Source organism: Staurois parvus, unplaced genomic scaffold, assembly GCF_062004578.1.
Source record: "Staurois parvus isolate SC_StPar_1 unplaced genomic scaffold, SC_StPar_1.0 ptg000561l, whole genome shotgun sequence".
In the NCBI taxonomy this organism is placed as follows: Eukaryota; Metazoa; Chordata; class Amphibia; order Anura; family Ranidae; genus Staurois; species Staurois parvus.
In genome coordinates, this window is record NW_028318357.1 from 2,298,047 (window position 1) to 2,316,122 (window position 18,076).

General features: G+C 38.3%; 1 protein-coding gene across 1 annotated transcript in view; it reads left to right on the forward strand.

Moving 5' to 3' along the window:
- Positions 1 to 1,240: 1,240 nt before the first annotated feature.
- Positions 1,241 to 18,076, forward strand: part of CNR1 (cannabinoid receptor 1) — a 115,777-nt gene continuing 98,941 nt past the window's right edge. The window contains exon 1 of the mRNA XM_089691309.1: positions 1,241 to 2,060. The gene's annotated coding sequence lies outside the window, so the exon portion shown is untranslated. The remainder of the gene's footprint in view (positions 2,061 to 18,076) is intronic.

The following is an 18,076-nucleotide window of genomic DNA, read 5'->3' on the forward strand; positions in this document are numbered from 1 at the left end:
CTGTAGCATTGGTTGTTGTATGAAGGGTAGTTCAATTGCTGCAGTGTGATTTGCACTAGCTCCTGTATCAAGATCTGTGAGTGAGTGTCACATCTGGAATATATATAGATAAAATATTTACATTATTTATAACTGTAGCATTGGTTATTGTACAAGCAATACTTTAATTGCTGCATTCGCAGCGCAGTGCAGTGTAATTAACTTTGCTGATTTGCACTAGCTCCTCTATCAAGATCTGTGAGTGTCACATCTGGAATATATATAAATAAAATATTTACAGTATTTACAACTGTAGCATTGGTTATTGTATGAGCAATAGTTCAATTGCTGCATTCGCAGTGCGGTGCAATGTAGTAAACATTGCTGATTTGCGGTAGCTCATGCATCAAGACCTGTGAGTGCCACATCTGGAATATATATATATATATATATATATATATATATATATATATATATATTATATTTACTGTATATGCAGCTGGAGGATTGGTTGTAGAAGGGATAGTTCAATTGCTGCATTCGCAGTGCGGTGCAATGATGTAGTAAATGTTGCTGATTTGCGGTAGCTCATGTATCAAGATCTGTGATTGCCACATCTGGAATATATATATATATATATATATATATATATATATATATATATATAATATTTACTGTATATGCAGCTGGAGCATTGGTTGTAGAAGGGATAGTTCAATTGCTGCATTCACTTTAAATGTGATATCTTATTCTTCAAATCCTAAACAAAATTGGCAATTACCAATATAGATATAATAATGCAACGACAGTCTAACACTTTTAGTGTCAGCTGCAAAAGTTGGTTGTAATTTAGGTACTGCTAATTAATATAAAACAAACTCTACCCAGGCATGGCTGCATACTGTGAAAGGAAAAAAAGGGTAAATGCAATAGGAAGCGCCCTCTGTCTGCCAACACACGGAATTGCAGTGCTGGCCTCTGTCATTGTGTTCATTCTGTTATGAGACTGTAGTCCATCTGACACTTGTAGCCATATGCCATAAGGATAAGGCGTAGGTTAGTGCACATCACACAGCACATCAGGCTGTTTACAAATATTAGCACATCTCCAATGTCTTTGTATTTATTCCACCCTTGTAATCATGTATTTCTTGATTCCTGTTCCCATTTGCTTGTAGGAGAGCAGTGTTGCTGGTGCACGTCTGCATCCCATATGCCTTGACATTTGTTGAAATGTGCACAGAAAGCAAAGCCCTAGAAGCGTGTAGCTGATTATTGGAGGTTGCACTGGGGTGGGTGTGTTGCTGTTCTTGTGCACCACTATCTCTGTGTCAGTAGTGCTTCTCCCATTCTTCAGAGTAGTGGCTCTTGCAGGCTTGTGGTGGGGATTGCGCTGGTGCCAGGACTAAAACAGATTAACACGTGATGAGGAGCAGCTTGATAAATGGGACCTGAGAGCACTGGGAGCAGAGAAAAACACCAAGCAGACAATACACAACCTGGGAGCCCTGTCTGCTGCAACTGAAGCAGAAAAACGCAGCAAAAAAAAAAAATCAAGAGATAAGGGGAAAGCATCCTGAAGATTTGGGGCAGGATCAGCTGACCGAGATGTTAAATGTCATTGACGAGCAACACACCCCTGTGTCAGTGGCAGGCTAGGAATGCTCTTAGGTACAAGAGAAGATCTCAATAGCATTGACTTGGTCTGATCAGATTCCTAACAAGCAAGATCTGTACTAGAGATACATGAAGTGGATTAAGACGCCTCCTATCTTTATGCTTTGCTTGCACTGGCAGAGGCTCGAGCTTTCCCTAAATCGTGGCTGATCGGAGCAGACTGTGTGCTGTGTGTGTGACTTTGTGCTGCTGCGCCCGGGGCAGTGTACTGTGCTAGCGGCGCTCTCTTCCCTTCCTCCCTGTTGGGGGCAGCAGTTCAGCACCAGCGACTTCAGCACCACCGCCAGTGGACAGCGCACGGCTCAGTCCGCTCCACAAGTTCAGCCAGAGCCCCATCGCCAGCACGGGAAGGAGGCTGACAAGCGCAGGGAGCATCCTTCTCACACGGTGGCATGTAAGGAGCGGTAAGTCTCGTCTGTCCACGCCTGGATCCTTGCTTCCTTTTCAATCCCAATGCTATTCTACTATTTCTTTATCAATCTTTTGTTTTTCTTTAAAGATGGTAGAGATTAGAAAGTTTTCACTTAGATCGTTTCGTGCTGAAATTCTCATCTGCTAGATGGAAAACAAGCACAGTGTCACCAGCAACTGAGCTAAATGAAAAAAGGAGCACATTAATATTGGATAAAGGATATGTTTTACATGTCAGTGTCATGGAGATGTAAAGAGACTGTGAGCATGGAAAACAGAACCTGCAGCTGGTGTGCAGAGATTTGGTACTAGCCATGGTCCTGATCACACATTGTTAGCTCATTTCTTTAAATAAGTGGGAATATGGAGATATTTGGTATATTTTTTAAGTAGGGTTGGTTAAAGGCACGTTCAGCTTCCAATATCAGGGACAGTATAATGCCTGGCAAATGGGCTTGTTTACCAAGTGTGTGTGTGTGTTGGCTTTGTTTTATCATCTTCATATTACTACAAAAGCCGAATCTAATCACAATTCAAATATGATCTTAATGTGACCTGTAACATAAGGGTAGCATTAATTATTATTTTTTTTACCAAATTACTATAAAATTCATATCTAACCCCAATTAAATATGAGTCTAACGTAACCTGTAGCATAGAGCTAGTATTAATTCATTTTAAAAAAATTACTATCAAAGCCATATCCAAACCCAATAAAATATTATTCTAACTTGCCCTGTAACATAGGAGCAGTATTAATTAATTTTATAAAACAAATACTACCCAAGCCATATTCAACCACAACTGAATATGAGTCTAACTTGCCCTGTAACATTGGGTTAGTATTAATTAATTTTATAAAACAAATACTACCCAAGCCATATTCAACCACAATTAAATATGAGTCTAACTTGCCCTGTAACATAGGAGCAGTATTAATTAATTTTATAAAACAAATACTACCCAAGCCATATTCAACCACAACTGAATATGAGTCTAACTTGCCCTGTAACATAGGAGCAGTATTAATTAATTTTATAAAACAAATACTACCCAAGCCATATTCAACCACAACTGAATATGAGTCTAACTTGCCCTGTAACATTGGGTTAGTATTAATTAATTTTATAAAACAAATACTACCCAAGCCATATTCAACCACAACTGAATATGAGTCTAACTTGCCCTGTAACATAGGAGCAGTATTAATTAATTTTATAAAACAAATACTACCCAAGCCATATTCAACCACAACTGAATATGAGTCTAACTTGCCCTGTAACATTGGGTTAGTATTAATTAATTTTATAAAACAAATACTACCCAAGCCATATTCAACCACAACTGAATATGAGTCTAACTTGCCCTGTAACATAGGAGCAGTATTAATTAATTTTATAAAACAAATACTACCCAAGCCATATTCAACCACAACTGAATATGAGTCTAACTTGCCCTGTAACATTGGGTTAGTATTAATTAATTTTAGAAAACAAATACTACCCAAGCCATATTCAACCACAACTGAATATGAGTCTAACTTGACCTGTAACATTGGGTTAGTATTAATTACTTTTTTAAATTACTACACGAGCCATATCTAATCCCAAATAAATGGGATTCTAACTTGCCTTGTAACTTAGGGGCAGTGTTAATTCATTTAAGAAAAAAAATACTACCAAAGCCATATCCAACACCGATTGAATATGATTCTAACTTGACCTGTTACATAGATCTAGTACTAATTATTATTTTTTAATTACTACCCAAGCCATATCTAACCCCAACTGAATAAGAATCTAACTTACCTTGTAAAATAGAGCTAGTACTATTTTTTTTTTAATTACTATCCAAACCATACCCAACCCCAAATGAACATGCCTATCTTGACTTGTCATATAAGGCTAGTATTAATCCATTTTTTAAAATGACTACCTAAGCCATATCTAATCTCAATTAAATATGATTCTAATTTGTCCTGTAAAATAGAAGCAGTATTAATTTTTTTTTTTAATTACTACCCAATACATATCCAACCCCACTTTAATATTATTCTAATTTGACATATAACATAGGGGCCATATTAATTCATTTTTTTAATTACTCCCCAAACCATATCCAACCCCAACTGAATGTGCTTCTAATTTGACCTATAACATAGGGGCAGTCATAATTCATTTTTTAAATTAATACCAAAGCCATATCTAGTCCCAATTAAATATGCTTCTAACTTGACCTGTAACATAGGGCTAGTATTAATTTTTTTTTAATTACTACCCAAGCCAAATCTAACCCCAAATGAATATGATTCTAACTTGATCTGTAATATAAGGGTAGTAAAATTAGTTTTTTTTTTATAAATCACTGCCCAAGCCAGATATAATCCTAATAGAATTTTGATTATAATGTGACCTGTAACATAAGGGTAGTATTTTTTCATTAATTACTCTCCAAGCCAAATCTACCATAATGACCTGTAAAATAAGGGTTGTGTTCAATTCTTTTCATACATTATTACCCACGTTAAATCTAACCCCAAGTAAATATAATTCTAATATGACCGCTAACACGAGGGTAGTATTTATTCCATTTTTTCAGGAATTACCCCCAAGCCAAATCTAATCCCAGCATCATATTCTGTAACATAAGGGTAGTACACATTCAACTTGTATTTGTGTATGCCCTTATGTTATCTCTGAAAGGTACTAGGATGATGGTGATTACCATTTAATAGATGTTTATTCATATTATTGTCACTGTATCTATGTTTAAATTACAATGACTGTTTAATATTTTGCCATTTCACTCATAGGGACATAGGGAACAACCAAGATAGTGACATCACACATTCACAAGAGTTTGGTGTGTTCTTATGCCAGATTGGAATACTGGAGGTTCAGATGAAATATCTGGGTTGGGCATCTGTTGGTAACTGTTGAATGAGTGGTTTTAGAAATGAACCTGTCCTTTTACTGTGAAGGCTCATTATATGGGCTCTCCTAGAAGCTATATTGAATAAAACTTTGAGATATAAGCAAAGAGATCACAAGACTAAGGAAGGAGTGTGAGAGACAAGTATGTAAACAACATTAGGATAAAGGAAATTATAAAAAAAGAATATATTTAGTATAAGTTAATATGGTTATGCAATCTAGCTTTCTCAAAGTGAATGAGCATTATATATTCTATGCCATATAGTAGATTTATTTTTGCTGCACTAATAACTGTGAATCTTTTGTTAGATTCTATGAGAAGCTGTAGGCAGCCATTAACACAACACAAAACAAATCTAATGAGGTCAAGCACAATATGTTGTTAGCTCAGACTTTATAACAGATACACTGCTAACATCAGACACAGATTGCACTACATTAACCAAAGGTTTTCTACTGGTGATTCTCAGGGCAAGAGCCAAGAAGGATGACCTGCATAGTTCTTTTGCATTTTCCATTGCAAAAAAATCTAATTTGCCATAAGAATATTGCCTTTTCAATCATTGTTATGGTTATGATGAAAAAACATGTCAATTAATGCTAAAGGATAAAAATGCTATCAAGAGAAATAAAGTTAATCTAAAACAATATGTGATACTTAATTTGGCACTTGGCTAGGAATTTCTTAAAGAAAAACTCCCACAGTTGTATGCAAATCCTAAACCACTGTGTGTTAAATCATTAGTTCTTTGAATGAAATGATGGTATGCGTTGCATATGTGATGACATTTGTTTCAGTTGCTTAATTTGGATTTCTGCAGCATGCATTTAACACCTTTGCTTTTCCCTTACTATCTTGACAGCAGTAATGGTCTTCATTGTAAATATTACGGATAAGTTAAACACAAATGTCTATGAGCTAATATGTAAGCATTATCTCACTTTTATGGGAATTAGTGTATAGGTTAATTCCCCTTTTTCTACAACCATTGTTTAAACAGCCTACTGCCTAAATACTGCTCATTGGTAAACTTTACTGAGTGCTCATCACTTAAATTAATTTTAGCACAATAATGTATTGCTAAATGTGCTTTGTACATTGAGCCTTGCATCTGGTTCAAAACATCCACATATTTGTTAGCAGGGCAACGCATGTGCTTGGTTGAGGGAATATAAAATGAATGGCTTAAAAGTGTATGTTTTCACTGGCTCTTTCAGGGAACTTGCAGTGCATAGTAATATATAGTATTGATTTTTTTTTAGACAACCCTTTGCTTCTGTCAGCTTACAGTATATGTCTTAGCAGAGCGGTATTACCCAGATGTAATAACAACATTAATGCTCATGTCATTTTTTTATGGGCAATGTAATGAAAACTGCTATGTTATATAAATGGTACCCACCCCCACCCTTCTGCTATCTTATCTTCTGTTAACTTATGAACCTGTATTTTATAATCCTGAGTTAATCTGAAAAATGAACCTAAATTAGGAAAGATAGCATTGCATGATAATGGAATATTTATGCTTAGTCCATCTGCCACAATCTCAAGATGTTCACTTCATATATTTCACAGGCATTATATATATATATATATATATATATATATATATATATATATATTGTATATTTTTGTTATAAAAATTATTAGGTATGTAGTTAGAGGTCAAGAGGTCATAAGGTCATGAAATCTTTACAGATAGCCAACAGAGACATTTTTATCATAATGCAGGCAAAATAGGGAGTAAAACCCTATTTCTTGCCGTGTTGGGATTTACTGCCTTAGCGATAAAGAATTAGTATTTCACAATTGCTCTTAGTGTGAATTCTAACCTTCAGAACCACAGTAGCCAAAAAATATGACTATAATGCATGGCCCTTAAATTCACATTAGCTTCCCAAGGAGTTTGATGATAGGGTTAATATTGATTATAAGGACCACAGATGTTTGAAAACATAACAAAACAAAATATCCACAGCCCATTTAATTATATCTCAGGTGTTCACGTTTTCAGAGTATGGTAACAGACTTTGCTTACTTTGGTATTGACTAATCAAGGATCGCTTACATATTGGAGATTTTGTTGCCTTTTTTTCCACTGAGCATTGACTTCTATTTATTTTGTTATTATATTTGAGATTTCACACTGTCTTTCACAATTCAATATTTATAAGACTAATGGAAGATTCCTATCTACTGGATACATTACCAATGGTTGGAATAGCTACTCACCAATTCTTAGAATCAGATGACTAAAGTTTGCCATCTCATTTTATTCATATGGATAAGAAGATAGAAATCCAAGTGGTATCTGTTGTCCCTATAATAGTTAAACTTGTTAGAAAAGTCTCCAAAGTATCCATTAAGAGCCTCCATGCTTCTTTGCATTACGAAATAGTTTTGTTTTTTTCAAGAAAATATATTTGAAACTAACTTATTTGTAAAGACCATTGAAAAGAACCAAGCAAATGAATAAATTAAAAGCATGTAATAAAATACAAAGTAGAAATCCCCAATACACCCCTAGTGGTCATGTTCTATGACATTTTAACCTTGTGGTTAAATATTTAATAACATGATAACAGAGTGAACTATAGAGCAATCTTTGGCAACTACAGCAATACAGCGCTGTTTTAATAAATGGCGCTTCATTTGGTTACAGTTCAATAATTTTAGTGTCATTGGCTGAATATAAGCTACTTGTAAATTCTAGAAAAAACTTTTTAATTGCCAAATATCTACTAAGATAATCTTACAAATGTGCACGCATACATACTTCTTCTATCTCTCTGTGAATTGCCTTGTGTAATTACATTTTCAAACCTACTATTCAAACTGAAATTACCTTAAGTTATGTAGACCTAAACTATGTCTGCAAATTACAAACATTTATACTGTAATATTTGTTTTAGAAATTGCTCTTTGACCACTGTATTCTTGATTGCTGTTTTGAAACTGTCAGAGAACAAAAACTGTAATGCAGTCTCTGTGGATTGTGCCATAACAATGCCTACGGGAAGTCTGAAAAATACGCATAGTGGGTGTGAGCTATTACTGTTGCTATTAAGAAGAATGGAAAACTGAGAGTAACATAAATTTTTAATTCCCCATGATTTCAGATGAACTTTTCGCTGGCCAGTCTTACCAAAGTCTTTGTCAATGAGATGCGAGGATATTTGAATTTCTATCAACATTCTTGGCTCTTATAGGTGATTTTAGATGTTCAAATCACAACAGTGACCTTAACTGAATAATCAAATGAAAGTTAAAATAGAATTGATAAAAATGACATTCATCAGAATCAGTTTTCAAAGTAAAAGTTTGGTTTATATTTAAATAAACAGTTTTTTTTTACTGTCCCTATTCATGTAGTGTGTTTATTTGTATTGGTGTATGTATGTCATAGCTAAACCATTGTTATGTGCTTGTAGTCATGGCAATGCTAGCACCTAGAGCACACCCTGGAAACAAAGGATTATCTGTGCATTTAGTAATTGTAGTGCTTTACCCTAAGGGAGCAAGTATTAGATGTTTTCTATGTATCTGTGCACGTTGCACTGGGACTGCAAAGTTTTTATGCCCTGGAGCAAAGGGCTTTCTGTCTTCTGGCAATATACCATGGCAATAACATAATTTCTCCAATCACATAATATTTGATGGTAAGAGACTTATGTACTGTTAATATAATGTTAATAGTGTCTATTTTTGCAATAATGTACTTAAATAGCTTTATAGAAAGTAAGGTTTTATTTTGAGCAAGGAATGTAAGCAATTGTTGTAAAAAAGGAGTGTGGTTTGAATATGACATACTGATGCCAAGCTATCAGGAAGCACGCTAATAACATTAGTGATTTATAGGGGACACATTGTCTACGGATCTATTGTATCATAAGTGCCACGTGTTCTGTTAAATGCTATTTCACATACAAATCAGCCATTTAATAGACCCATTAGCATAGCACATTATAATCCATCACAGTAGTCCTTACCGCATTAAAGCTTATCTCCAAAGTTGCATTTTACCTTTTTCCATTTTATGATGATTGCCAACTTCCACAATTTCCTATGTGGCCACCTATTAAATTACAATAATTTTATTATGTGTGATTGATTTATGCAGAATACTATGCTAGTAGTGGGGGAACCGGGGAAAAGAGGACCCCACTCCCATTGTCAATAGAGAGGGTGAGAATAAAGATTAGGAGTTATTTATCATATAAAGTACAAATCCCATTTGAGTAAGTTACCCTAAAACATATTGGAAGGTGAACCCACAAAGAAAGGCTAGTTCAGTTTACAAATGTATACACACAGATTTATCTGGTGGCTAAAAATCAGCATTTTTGTTACCTAAGTCATATTGTATGTCATTAAAAAGTGTGAGTGCTTTTATTAAAAAATAAATAAATAAATAAAATAAAGACAATGTTGATTGCAGGTTTATACTTAGTGTGAATCACTACACTAAGTTGCTCCTGGGGATGTTTAAAGTATAACTAAAGGCAAAACTTTTTCAGTTCAGTTTTGGATAGAGTGGAGATGGATTAGAACACCTGTTTTTTTATATCTGTCTGTGCCCCCATTAGAGAAATTCACCCTCTCTCTTTGACTTGCTTACCCTTAACTTTAAAAGTAAAAGAAAATCCCAAATTTTGGTTGTCTCCAAAACAGGAATAGAGGTGAAATCTTCCAAAGAGGACACCAGTTCTGGTGACTCTTGTGACAATCAGGGATTCCCTCACATTGGAGCTATTTCCTCTCATGTCCTATTTCGGCAATGGAATAGGGAAGGGAAACCTCTACAATTGGACACACATGGCAGAAAAAACTTGACAAGGGTTATAACCCCACCTTATCCTATCCAACATAAAAAAGGTCTGCCCTTAGTTGCACTTTATCTCCATATCTAAGAATTATGATAAACTATAGAGTATATTAACTGCTCAGAGCCCACCCAATACCAAGTGATACTTTGTGGGAGGAGTAAGGTATTCTATGATGTAGTTATGATATGACTGTGAACAAAATATTGCTGTACATCATACATCTTGTTAGCAAGGCTAATGATGAACAGTGCAATGATATCCTTATTGCCTGATACAGCTGGAAACAGAGTTCATCTGATGGAGTGGAGTAACAGCAAACATTAAATTGAATGCAATTAAAGTGTGAATATTTCACAATATTCTTTCACACTGCATCAACTTACTTGCAAATCACGGTAATATGATGATTTTCAGTGGCAGCAAAGCATCCTAAAGACCTGGTAAGGCACATATATTTGTTCCCAGGTGACTACAGCTATTGCTTTAGTCTTGGCTTTCACATATTTCGTAGATGCTTAGTATTCATTCAACTAAATTAGAACTAGTCTTTTCTTCTTATTAAGCACATTCAATGTTCAGTATGTTTCCCATTTTAATTTTAATAGTATTGATTAAAATACATTCATAAAATAGGGCTATGCAGTAAAATTTGTCTTCAAAGACAGGTTAGGGATAATATTTTTTGTACCTAGAGACTCCAGACTGGCCCCAGTAAGTGCGCTTTTTATATGTTGTTACATTGTAACTTTGTTGACTATGTGTTTTTTGCCTTTTGCAGAAGAAGCTAGTCTCTGTAGTTACTTCCTGCTGTGATATCTTGTCTGCAATTCAGTAGGAGGAACTGGACCCGTAACATTTTGCAAAAAAGTCAGGATTACTGCTTTCTGTAGACATATTTAGGAGGTTTACAGTGCACATTGCTGTAAGGACAGGAACTAGGTGAGGGGGAGATACTTAATTTGGACCAGTGTATCACATGGGCTAAGTACCTTTTTTCTACCAGTCCCCAATCCTCTTTCTGTGCCAATGCCATTGAAGCATGGTCCTCATTCTGCTGCAGTGACTGCCTTTTTTGTATTCAGCTTCTTGCTGGGGTGTGCTGGGCATTTCCAGCAACTTCCCCCAATTAGCATGCAAGGACACGTAACTGTCAGGTTTCTGTGGTAGTGAGCCCCTGTAAAATGCCAGCCCAGGGTTCTTCAGTGTGCGGAGTCTAAGCCCCAGCTTGCTTCTTTACTAGGGCCCCTGATGGTGGGGATGGACCTGTAGTAAGCTGGAACCAAGTCGTGGCCCCCAGGTATGCCTAACTGGCGATGTGAAGACCACTCACATGTACAAAGTACAGATGATAGGAGACAGAAGAGGATCTGGAAAAAATTCAAGGGCAGGGCAGGTGGCAGAGAAACACAAACGGAAGATGAAGCTGGGGTCTGTACATGGGAAGTCAGGCACAGAAGACACATAATGGTAAGGGAACAGGAGCTTAGAGAACTGTGACGTTGCTTAGGCAAAGAGGGTTACACTGAGCATGTATATATATAGAGAACAAACTGGGGTGCTACTTAGGAAGCGATAAAAGGGAAAAGGTTATAAATCCACAGTAGAGAAGGCAGTGACCATAGATGAATGGAGAAGCCAGCAACACATGTGAATAAAATCACAGATCTAGCAGAACCACTACAGCAAGGACATTAGAAATACACAAACAGAAATCTGCAGGCTAGACTGTGACAGTAACTTTTCTTCTCACAATTTTTTGACTGTATGACCTATGCTTAACACATTGGCATATGCCTAATGAAGGCCAGGGGGTGATAACTAGTGGCATGAAGGAGGACAGAGAGAAGTATAATGCACAGTAATTGGATGTTGCCAAAAAACCTGATTTTCATCATAAACTTGAGGCTAACAGATGTACCACTAGGTGTCCTGCTACATTTTGCTGGTCAGTGGTAATTTATTATGTGTGTTTACCCCACTTAACCTACTCTATAGGTTACAATATAGAGTTAGTTGTTTCTGTCATAAAGGTTGCCAAAAACATCCAACAAAGCCAATTACTATTTTGCTCTAGTTCAGTTAGCCCTTGTCTCCAGTAATTCAGTGCTCGGGGAAAATTTCCAATTTGCATAGGATTTGGAGCATTGTGTTAGAGTATTAGGAAAGCCCCAGCTACAGAGCCTCAAGGAATTATTCTATACAAAAGCATGTAGTGAGAATAATTTTACTTTAAAGTGGCAGTGATCTTTCGACTGCCTTGTTAGGCCAAAGTAAAAATTATGTAAAGGATCGAAATTACCCAAATGAGATGCTGCATTGTATGAAGGCATCTGTTTTAAAAATGGAAATTGTTATATTCATTATGTCCATTATTATTATGAACACTGCAGCAATTAAACTGATTTGCCCCAAATATCATATGCTACCTAAATCACTAAAGGGCATATTTATAAAGAGTAGGTACATCTGGGCATATTCATCCTAATAGATTAACTTGCAAATATGTATCATATTTGCTGAGATTTACTCTGCACATTTGCAAACTTCCCAGGCATCAGAATGAATATAAATTAGGGCTTAAGTGTAAGTTCACCTTAAAAAGCATACAATGTGCTCTTAAGCCTTCTTAAAATCTTTTACAGCCTGTGATTGCTTCTAATGTGAGTTATTGTAGGGGCAAAGCACCTGTTGGAACCAGCAACCTCTTGTGATATGGGAGGGAGAACTGCTCTGTTCCTTTGTGCTGCACATGTACAGTAGGTACTCTTTCCTGACAGCTATACTTAGCTCATGGTCTACAACAAAACCATGTAATCTAAGGGTTGCTGGTCCCAACAGCTGCTCCGTTTCTACAATAATTCAGAATGGAGGCTTAGAACATTTTCTTTTTAAACCACTTACCTACTGGGCAGTTATACCCCTTTCCTGCCCAGGCCAATTTTCAGCTTTCAGCACTGTCGCACTTTGAATGACAATTGCGCTATAAGCCAAAAAAGAGCAAAAAATGTGAAAAATAACGTTTTTCTATTATAACATTTTGCAAACAGGTAATTTTTCTCCTTCACTGATGTGCGTTGATGAGGCTGAAATGATAGGCAGCACTGATGGGCACTGATAGGCAGCACTGATGGGAACTGATGAGGTGGCACGGATAAGCAGCACTGATGGGCACTGATAGGTGGCATTGATAGGCAGCACTGATGAGCTGGCACTGATGATGCTATGCTGATAGGCGGCACTGATGGGCAGCACTGATGGGTGGCACTACTAGGCAGCACTGATGGGTGGCACTGCTGGGCACAAGTGGGTGGCACTGCTGGGCACAGGTGGGTGGCACTGCTAGGCACAGGTTGGTGGCACTGATGGGCACAGGTGGGTGGCACTGCAGGGCACAGGCGGATGGCACTGATGGGTACAGGTGGGCGGCACTGATGGGCACAGGTGGGTGGCATAGGGGGGCAGCACTGCGGGGCACAAATCATCAGTGCCAATCACTTCTCTGACAGTTGACAGCATGAGGAAAGTGCAGGCGATAACCGGCAACAGTATTTACCCAGTGATCTGCTGTGTCATTGGACACAGCTGATCACGTGGTAAAAGGCCGCCGTGATTTGCCATTTACTGTATCATGTGATCAGCTGTAGGACACAGCGAACACCAGCGGCACCGGGTGCACACCATTTGGGGCATGGGGCATGTTCTGGAATGACGTCCATGGACGTTGTACCAGTACCAGACAACCGCGCTGTAGCTGTCCTTTGGTTATAGTGCGGTAGGGAACTGGTTAATGAAGTTTTGGCACACATTCTTTGGCAGGAGGATGGGTTTAGCACACCATTCTCCTTTAGGCCTCTTTCACACTGTCGAACGGTCTGTCCATTTTTCATCCATCCGTTGACCGATGAAACACAGACAATAATGTATTTCTTTGGACCAGCGAACGTGAACAGATGATCCGTGTCAGTTCCGGTCTATCTTTTTAAACGGACAAGGATACACCCAAATTCGCTGAAATGGAATAGATCGAATGTAAACAGATGTAAATGAATGACATCCGTTCCATTTATGTCAGTTTTTAGGCAAGAAAATTTTTTGTTTATACTTTTGTCACCCCCTTTGGTCTCTGCAAGAACGGATGCAAAAACAGATGTAGACTGATGTAAACTGAGCTGATATCTAATTTAAACTTGACTGAACTAAATGAAAGTGAAAACTGAAGTAAACTGACCTAAACTGACATAAACTAAAATGAAAACTGACGTAAAAACAGGTTTAAAAAATGTGACTGAATGGATGATACTCATTTGAAAGTGGCCATACCCATTTGGGACAGTTTAGTCTGCTTTTTGGAAAAGTTGAACTTACACTTTAAAACCTCCTTTACAGGACATCAACTGCATGATACATATATGCAAAGGTGAGTGAAAGTGGCAGATTCTCCATAAAAATCAATTGGTGAGTCATTGGTAAATCTATGTTCCACCCTCTAAAAATGTCAGAAGGCAACTTTGGCCAGGAGGCTTTAACTTTCAATGTATTTTTAAGATCCTAGTTTCTCACAGAATAGGGAAGCATTCAGATCGGTTGTATATGGGACTCAATCCAGTGAATGTGCAGGCAGCAGATGTTCTTCCGTAACTACAGTTAAAACCAAATAACAAGCATATAGGATATATTGGAGAGTAGCAAGAACGTAGGAATTTTACAGTTATTCTATTCCATACAAAATGCCATAGTAATGCATTGAAACAGAACTCAAATGAAAATTGGTTATAATTTTGACTGAAGATAATAGGGCTCAGTAGGTAGGAATACCAGATTATGTGTGGGTGTCACTCAGGAGTAAGGAGACCTGCTGAGATATTCCTCTGTGATATGGTAGCTTTTCCATATCCCACTTAGCTTCATCCTAAGTACTAGTACTCAGCACATTTGAGTTTATTCAATTACTGCTATGGGTAGGGATAGGAAAATAAGAATCACAGTAAATATGGAGAAGCAAGTTAGGCTGAGCAATGCTGGTGCTTGGTCTAAGGACAAAAGGCCCATGAAAAAAAAATAATGGTGATAATGTGGAGGGATCCCTATATGGATTCTCCAACAACCCATGTGGATTCTGTTTCACCCTTTGGTTTCAGGCAGATAGGAGCAGAGCTGACTGCAGGGAGCCCAGTACTAAGCGCAGTGTAGTTGCAACCTGTAAGTGAGTGCAAGGATCAGCATGCTACCATTTCATCTAGTGTAATGACTGTTTCCCTGGAAATAGACTTTACAGAGGGCACCATTGCTAAATATTAGTGAGATGCATGAGGTTATTTTATGGGGTAAGAATGATGATAGTGTGTAACACTTTTATTATTTCATGACCAATTGCAGATTAAAACTGGCAAGATAAACTGCTTTTTTCAGTGTGGCAATGCATATAATAATGTGTAAGATGCTGCAACCAATGGCAACCACTCAGCAGGATTCACTTTGTACATTACATGACCAAAACCTGACCCCTGTATTATCTTTGTTGCCCACTCTTGATCCTTGCTATTCTCTCCTGACTATGGATGAGATCCCAGTCCAGTTCTAACACAGATTCAGACCAAATTTTGTTTTCTGAATGCCAAACTCTCATCCCACACATCAGGAACCCAACATCATATTGTATATAGTAACAGGTTTTTCTGCTAGTATAAATGACAGTTTCCTTCTTCCACTGTCAGTGTTAAAATGAAATAGCAGGTGCCAGCACCCTCTGCGTCCTTAAAAACCAGTGACATCATCAGGCCACATTATTTACAGCTAGGAATCCCTAGCCATTTAAACAAATTGGTGTGGGGTTCCCCCAAATTATACACCTGGTATGGATTTTAAAGGGGAACCCAACATAAAAATCAAGAAAAAAAAAGCTTGATCCCCCCCAACAAAAATCCAAACATACAACCTGGTGGGCAAGGATATTGGTGGAAAATGAGAGTGGACCCCCCCCCCCCCTTTTTTGAACCAACCAGGCCACACACAGTTATTGAAAGGTCTTTAAGAAAAAAATAAAACAATAAAACAACAAAACATGTCCAACTATGTGAATCAACCATCAATTGCCCAGTGATGCAGATGCATGTCAGTCAAGATGAATAACACCAACCAACCTGCTGAAAGAAAAACCTGCCAGTGTGATCTAATTCCAATGGCTGCTCAACTACAAATGACACCATTGAAAGAGCCAAGTATAAACAAAAGAGCAGGGTCATGATCATATTTAGTCAAGTACATCACTTTTTCAAATGGGGGGTGATATCTGAGAGCCCACTTATTATTAAAGATGTCTTCCAGTTTCTGATAACTGTTCTGCCTGCAGACTCGAAGAGTCACTAGGACAGTTTTGTGGGGAAGAGGCCTTGTGCTCATCAATGTGGGAACAATGCTTTGCCTGGGGGTCAAAGTAACCCCCATGTTGAGGGCATGTGGCCTGGTATGGTTCAGGAGAAGTGCATGTTTGTCCCTCCTTTCCTGGCCTGCCCAGATGAAGGATTTTGCTTGGATAAGAGTCTGGTGTGATGGACCCCTATGCTTACTTTTTCTTGATGTTTGTGCAAATTGCCCCTCAAATTCAAATCTGGAATGGAATTTGGAGGGATGCCAACTCGTTTTTTTGTTTTTTGCATAGGATCTCCCTCAAAATTAATACCAGACCGGAAGGGGCCCAGTGGGAATTATGGGGAGAACCTTTTTTATGTGTGGGCTCCCCTATTAGCATTTATACCAGACCCTAATCTACAATAATGGTATTTTAATAATGAAAATAATCTCTTATCAATTTGTTTAAAAACAGAAGTGGCTGGAGCTGTCAATTGTCAGCAATTTAATAGCATTTTTTTTCTTTGTAAATGTCAGTTTTGCTGTAGTAGGTTGTATACATCATACAGATGTGCCACTTCACAGGCAGGTTAAGGGCATCCACAAGGCATGTTATTTAAATGAATTTTGCATTTCTAATCTTTAACTATAAGAATTCATAAAATCACTGCTCCCCACCGAAATTTTTAAAACATTTTTTGTTGTGGTACATTTTTTGCAGGGTACTGCCCAGCCCGTATGCCATTTGTTTAACAATCCCTTGCCTATTAGCTTGGAAAATTTATTCTGAGCCCAGGTACATTTGGCTCATCTGTACTCCTGACCCCTGCAATCTATACATTACCCATTTCTGACTCCTGCACTTGCTCCTTACTTCGACAACCTGTATGTTACCTACTTCTGACCCCTGGACTCTGTACGCTACCCACTCCTGATACCTGCACTCTGCATGTTACCCACTTCTGATCCCTACACTCTGCATGTTACTCATTCCTGACCCTGCACTCTATGCATTACCCATTACTGATCTTTGCACTCTGTACATCACATATTCCTAACTCCTAAACTATGTACAGTACTGTCACGCACCTTGCTTGTGAGCCTGACAGCAAAGGATGGCCTCTCATACTGCTCCGGCTCAATAGCCACTGAAGGTGGAACAATAACAACCACAAGAGCACATATGAGTACCTGGTCAGTCCTGTAGTCTGTGTAGAACAACTGGCATTTTGCTAGCAGATGGAACAGCTGTCTTCAGGCGGATGTCGTAGCAGAGCAGGTTGGCAGTAGGATGTGCAGCAGAGCAGGCTGGCAGTAGGATGTGCAGCAGAGCAGGCGGGCTGGTAGTACCCAGACATCATAGTTGGACAGGCTGATCAAAGAGCAGGCTGGCAGCAGGCAGACATCATGGCTGGACAGGCTGGAAGCAGAGCAGGCTGGCAGAGCTGGATGCAGGGTCAAACAAGCTGGGTCGGTAACAGATGGGCAGGTTAGGCATAAACAGCAGGCAGAAGAATAGTCGGGTCACAGGCCAAGGTCAAGGCCAATGGTGGGTACAGATCAAGCAGATACAGAAGGCAGAGGCAGAGTCCAAGAAGCAAGCTGAGGTCAATCACGGGTATCACATATAAGAACAGGCCCAGGAATACAGGGGGAGCTGAAGATCAGACAGCATAGGCTAACAGAACTGCTGGGTTTAAATAGTTCCATTGGCTCCAACATTAGCAGCGGCGGTCTTGCATACGCGAACGCAAATGTGTACGGACATCTGCGCCTGCGCAGCCATGTATGTTCCGATGCTTCAGCTGCACTATGCTAGTACCTTCCTGACAAATATCTTTTGATCTCTGCACACTGCAAATTACATACATTATATTGCCAAAAGTATTGGGATGCCTGCC